Genomic DNA, 6,862 nt, shown 5'->3' on the forward strand with positions numbered 1-6,862 from the left:
TTGCAGTTACGCGCTCCCCGACGGGACCTCATCGTGCTGAGCTAGTGATAGCTTGTAAGCATGACCCCCCGTAAAGTGCGCTAGTGTGTGTGCGAACTTCAGATAACGACCAAGCAATGTCCATCGCTAAACGAGCCAGACTACTGAAATTAACATTGCAAGGTTCTCCCTGTGTGGGGAGTGTTCGTATCTCTTTCTTATTGTTATGTAACATTGTGTATTTTAAGAGGGTTTCTTTCACTTGGTTGGAATCAGTGACTGATGCATTATGGGTACATTTTTCCTTTGAGTTATTTGCTTTGTACAAAACGTGGCCACACCTCATTTGCATATTACTTGGCTTTAATTGTCTTTTGAAGGTTTTGGGCTTTTTACGGGTTAGAATTAAGTGTATTGTGTTGTTTGAATATTTATGGTTTAAGTTATGGAATATTTCATGTTGTTACTTTGTCTTTTTGATGTTTGTTTTTACATGTGAATCTATTAAATAATATGTACATAGCTGCAATATATATTACGTACGCTTCTGTCATTTCCTACTCATCACACATCATGTATAATTTTGTCTCAATCAACTGTAATGGTCTTCTTAATAATTCTTCAAAGTTAGATTTACTTGCTGATTCTTTTGTTTATGATAGCATTGATTTTTTATTTCTTCAAGAGACTCGTGTTTATAATCTAACGTTAGCTAAAATGTTCGAATCTAAATTTCAGGGGAAAGCATTTTGGAGCTTTGGGAGTAATATTAGTCGTGGGGTAGGGTTTATTGTGTCTTCTAAGGTTAATTTTGTTGTTGATTTCTTTTATTTCGACGTGGAGGGAAGGCTACTTGTTGTTGATTTATCTATTGATGGACATGGGGTCAGATTTATAAACGTTTATGCTCAGAATGTTGATGCAGATCGAGTTAAAGTTTTTAGGACTATTGCTAGGTATTTAGTTACTAGTAAGCATGTTATTTTAGGAGGGGATTTTTATTGTGTCTTAAATATACAGTTGGATAAAGTTGGGGGTAGGACTTTGGTTCAGGCTGGGTCAAATATTATTAGACAATGGGTTTCTGATTTTTCTATTTTTGATGTGTATCGCTCCAAGTTTCCCGGTTCTGTGGCGGTTTCCTGGCGCAACTCAGCCGGCGTTGGATCTCGTGTGGACCGGTTCCATATTTCTTCTACTCTGTGCTGTACACTCCTTGTTTTCTGACCATGACTATGTGTCATTTAATCTAAGGGATTTTGCTGGCATAAGTTTTGGCCCGGGGTATTTCAAATTTAATAATTCATTATTAGATAACTCATTCAAGATTTTATTTCAGGGGTTTTGTTTGAATCATATTCCTCCCTTAAATTCTGTTACTTTAGACTGGTGGGATGCCTTTAAGTTGGAAATTCGGTCATTTGTTAAATTGTATGCTCAAGTATGTAAATCACAAAGGGCATCTCTTCATAATGATTTAATCAAACAATATAGAAACTTGTGTCAAGCTGAATCTCTACGTCCTGGGCTTTATTGTGACCAAATTGCGGCTGTAAAGAAACAACTCAATGATTTGGAAATGTTGGAATTTAAAGGTCGTTTAGTTCGTTCTAAGGCTAAGGACCTTGAAAATGGTGAAAAACCTTCCAGTTATTTTTGCGCAAGGAAGCACAGAGAGGCAAAAAGGAAACAATTTCTTCAATTTTAGACTCGTTTGGCAATAAAGTTAGTACCTCTCGTGAAATCATAGGCGTTTTTGTTGATTTTTATAGCGAATTGTTTGGTTATGAGCCCATTGATGAGGAAATTTGCAATCAATTCCTTGCTGATTTACCGGCGCTTCATTCGGATGATTCGGCTTCACTGGAAGGGGAGATAACTCGTGATGAAATTCTAAAGGTCCTTAAGGCTATGGAGAATAATAAGTCTCCAGGTCCGGACGGGCTTACTAAGGAATTTTATGTTTATAATTTTGATGTTCTTGGTGATGTACTTCTCCGTGTTTTTCAGTTGTCTTTTCAGGAGTCTTCTTTGCCTGAATCATCTAAAACATCTTATATTTCTCTTTTGTGTAAAGACATTAATAATGCTGATAATGTTCGGAACTGGCGTCCCATTTCTTTATTAAATGTCGATGTCAAAATTATTTCTAAATTGTTATGCACACGTTTAGGCAATGTTATAAGTAGTATCGTGCATTTAGACCAAACTTGTGCTGTTCCTGGCCGATCTATTCAAGACAGCTGTCATTTAATTCGCAATGTGTTGGATTATGTGAATCACAAAGATCTACCTTGTGCTTTTATTAGTTTAGACCAAGAGAAGGCTTTTGATCGGTTCTCTCATCAGTTTTTGTTTAAAGTGTTGGACGCTTTTGGCTTTGGTCCAAATTTAAACAAAAATGGGTAAAAATTCTGTATCAGGACATATCTAGTGCGCTTATAATTAACCAACACATTTCAAAATCATTTCCGATCTGTCCGGCAGGGATGTGGCTTGTCTCCATGTCTGTATGTATTAGCACTGGAGCCTTTACTCTGTTACATACGAAAAAGTGCAAAAGTCGTAGGACTTTCTTTACCGGGCACTGATGATTCAGCAAAAATATCTGCCTTTGCCTATGATGGGCTTGGTTTTTGTACAACTGACGCTTCAATTGGTCACCTTTGTGGCAGCATATTCTTGTTATTGTAAAGCGTCCGGCTCCAAACTGAATCTTGCAAAAACTCATGATATTTTTGTTGGCAAGTGGCGTTCAAGATCAGACCACCCTTTCGGTATTTCTTGGATTGAGCAGTCAAAAATAGTTGGAATTGTAACAGGCAGGAAGGTCAATGCTGACGATCAGTTACATCCTATACTATCTAAATTTCGTTCAGTTTTAAACGGTGCGAAGGGACGTTCAGTTTCTATTTTTGGTAAATCTACTGTGTGCAATATTATGGCCTTAACTAAATTTTGGTACCGTGCGGCAGTAACTATATATTCAAAATATTATGTCGACCTTTTTCAAAGGGAGACTTTTCGGTTTATTTGGCAATCCACTGCTGAACTTATTCGGAGGTCTGTGTGCTATAAATCTACTTTAGATGGGGGTTTGGGTGTAGTACACATCCAATCAAAATTATATTCTTTTTATTTAAGACACATTCAAAATCTTTTACTTAATTCTTCAGCTAAGTGGACATTTTTTGCTAAATATTGGTTAGGAATGTCTTTACGCAACCATTGTTCTACTTTTGCTTCACTATTATTTCCACACTGTGAGACGATGCCACAATTCTATCAGACGTGTTTATTGGCTGTAAGACAGTTTGAAGCTGTTAATTCAAATAATCTGATAGATATATTTCGGTTTACTTCAAAACAGTTCTTTTCTTGCTTATTACAAACTGTTGTAGAAAATAAAGTTGAAACGTTGTATCCACGTATTCCTTTTCGGCAGGTTTGGCTTAATTTGCATAATTCATTAGTGGATCCACTTTCTAAATCAGTCAATTATCGTCTCATCTATGATTCTCTCCCCTTGGGGTATACTCTCTATACTCGGGGAATGTCTGTCACTCCGAACTGTCCACTCTGTCCTATAGCAATAGAAACTTCTGACCATCTCTTCATCTATTGCTCGTGTGTGGATGTTTTATGGGATGTCGTTTTCCAGTGGTTAGATCAATTGTCATTTGGTTTATTACAACGATCTAACGAGGTCATTCGATTTAATTTGATTCCCAAAATTCCAAAATCCTATAAAAAATTAATGTGCATTTATCTTTTAACTTTGGCAAAGTATACACTTTGGCTTGTTCGGAGTTCTAATAAATTTGAGCACACAAAATTAAAATGGAATGATATCATGTTGCGTTTTCTGTGTTTCCTTAGGACACGTGTCAAGGTTGACTTTTGTCGCTTTCTTCTATCTATCTTTTCTAAATAATGGCTGTTTTCTTCTATATTTTGCAAAATCAATGCTAATCATTCATTAGAATTATGTATTTAATTTCATCTGTAAGCATGTAACTTTCTGGTTTAACACCTTATATAAAGTATGTTTTAGTATTGTATATATTTATGCATTTTGTTTGTACATGTAGCCGGTAAGCCACTTTTTGTATTAGTTTTACATGTAAGCTCTTATGTGTTGCATTCTGCCAGAGATTGGCATTTTTTATTTTTATATATGTGTGATTCTACATATTGATGTTATGCATGTTGTATGTGCATTATATGTATTATGTCAAATTATATACAGTATGTACGTGCTTGTGATGAGTAGTTGATCTGTATATGTTGTGTGTTTTGTTCATATATCTTGAATGTATGAATTAATGACTTATTTTTGAAGCCGGAATATGGCAAACCCATTTGTATATTTTACGTGTGCTTCATTTATGTTTGCTTCTTTTATTTTTTTCCTTATTTATTGTATAAAGTGTTAGTGTTCAGTTTGCATGTAGTCAGATTTGGCACTTCTTTTCTTCTTCACTTGATTTCATGTTAGCGCTGCAGGGCATAATTCTTTCTTGTGATATTCTTTTAGGCCGCCCTGCAGCGACCGCGCTGTCAGCGTCTATAAATATATTTTATGTACTAAATGTTATCAAAAAGAAAAAGATTGAAGAAGGGATCGTTTCTTACCATTCTTTCATTTTTATTTCAAAGAAGACTCTTTCAGTTTGAAAATCAGAAACTGTCAGCTGCTTCACATTGGATTGTCTCCCCTTCTCACAGGTCGAATGCTACATGTCTGCACAATGCCTAGAGTGACTTAGTTCCATTTCTATCTCTTAGTTTTTTAATGTAATGTTTCCACAAACCCAAGATAATACAATGTCATCATCTACAATCTTGAAATTGAATGTTGGACCAGAGTTTATTGAGGGTTATTGAGACACCAGCTAAGCAGATGAAGAGGTCCTCCAAGAAGTCTCCAAAGAAGTCCTCAGTCAAGAAACAGTGTGTATCGCCTGGACTTAGTTGGGCTGAGCAGACTTCGCAGGATGAGGCTCTTGCTCGGATGGATATTCCCTTGCCGTCACCAGTCAACCAGTGGCCTGTAGAGCTGCAGACAGTTTATAAGAAGGATGCAGAATTGAAAGAAGTGGATCCCTTGGGAAAAGACTGGAACAGAACTTTTACTTTTGATATTTCACGGAATGAGAAAGGATTCGTTGTTTTCATGGCACAGCCACAGGAGTTTAAACTGTCTAAAGACAAACTGAATGCTCAACAGAGGAATCGTGTGGTGTATCTCGTGAGAGAGTTTGTGGATAGACTGAAGAAGGCGTGGGCTCAACTGGAGATCACGATCACGAGTTTGAGAACTTTACTGTCTCAAGTACAGATTGTTAAAATGTGAATCATGAACTTTCATTCTCCTCTTTAGTCTCTTTTTGTGTTATTCACTGCAGGGTCATCAACTGTGATAAATTTAGGCCGAACCTGCAGCAACAGCGCTGTACGCGTTTGTACAAAATTCATATTTTAGGCCAATAAATTTTTATCAAAAAAAAAAAAAAATTAAAGAAGGGATCGGTTCTTAAAACGCTTTCATATTTATATCTGGCGACACTCTTTCAGTTTGAAAATGAGAGACTGTCAGCTGCCCCACATTGAATTGTCTCCCCTTCAGAGAGGTGGAATGCTACATGTCTGCACAATGCTTAGAGTGACGTAGTTCCATTTGTATCTCTTAGTTTTTCAATGTAATGTTTCCACAAACCCAAGATAATACAATTTCATCATCTACAATCTTGAAATTGAATGTTGCACAAGAGGTTGAATATATAAAGTCGACGTATTCTTTGGACGACACCTTAGTCAGCTGAAATACCATGTGATACATGTGCCTCAGAGTTAAATTTGCAACGCATTTACGACAAAGGAATTCCAATGTAGACACGTTTGCGGATTTAAAGAAGGGATCGTTTCTTACCACTCTTTCATTTTTATTTCAAAGAAGACTCCTTCAGATTGAAAATCAGAAATTGTCAGCTGCTTCACATTGAATTATCTCCCCTTCTCACAGGTCCAATGCTACATGTCTGCACAATGCCAAGAGTGACTTAGTTCCATTTCTATCTCTTAGTTTTTTAATGTAATGTCTCCACAAACCCAAGATAATGCAATTTCATCATCTACAATCTTGAAATTGAATGTTGGATCAGAGGTTGAATTAATAAAGACGATGAATGGTTTGGAAGACACCTTAGTAAGCTGAAATACCATGTGGTACATGTACCTCAGAGTTAAATTTGCAACACATTTACGACAAAGGAATTCCAATGTAGACACGTTTGCTGATTTGAAGAAATGTTCGTTTCTCACCACTCTTTCATTTGTATTTCAAAGAAGACTCTTTCAGTTTGAAGATCAGAAACTGTCAGCTGCTTCACATTGAATTGTCTCCCCTCCTGAGAGGTCGCATGCGGCATGTCTGCACAATGCCAGGAGTGACATAGTTCCATTTGTATCTCTTAGTTTTTCAATGTAATGTTTTCACAAACCCAAGATAATACAGGTCATCATCTAAAATCTTGAAATAGAATGTTGGACCAGAGGTTGAATTAATAAAGACGAAGGAACGTTTGGAAGACACCTTAGTCAGCTGAAATACCATGTGATACATATACTTCAGAGTTAAATTTGAGACACATTTACGACAAAGGAATTCCAATGTAGACACGTTTGCGGATTTGAAAAAGGGTTTGTTTCTTACCACTCTTTCATTTTTATTTCAAAGACGACTCTTCCAGTTTGAAAATCAGAAACTGTCAGCTGCTTCACATTGAATTGTCTCCCCTTCTGAGAGGTCGCATGCGGCATGTCTGCACAATGCCAGGAGTGACATAGTTCCATTTGTATCTCTTAGTTTTTCAATGTAATG

Source organism: Haliotis asinina, chromosome 8, assembly GCF_037392515.1.
Source record: "Haliotis asinina isolate JCU_RB_2024 chromosome 8, JCU_Hal_asi_v2, whole genome shotgun sequence".
Classification (NCBI taxonomy): Eukaryota; Metazoa; Mollusca; class Gastropoda; order Lepetellida; family Haliotidae; genus Haliotis; species Haliotis asinina.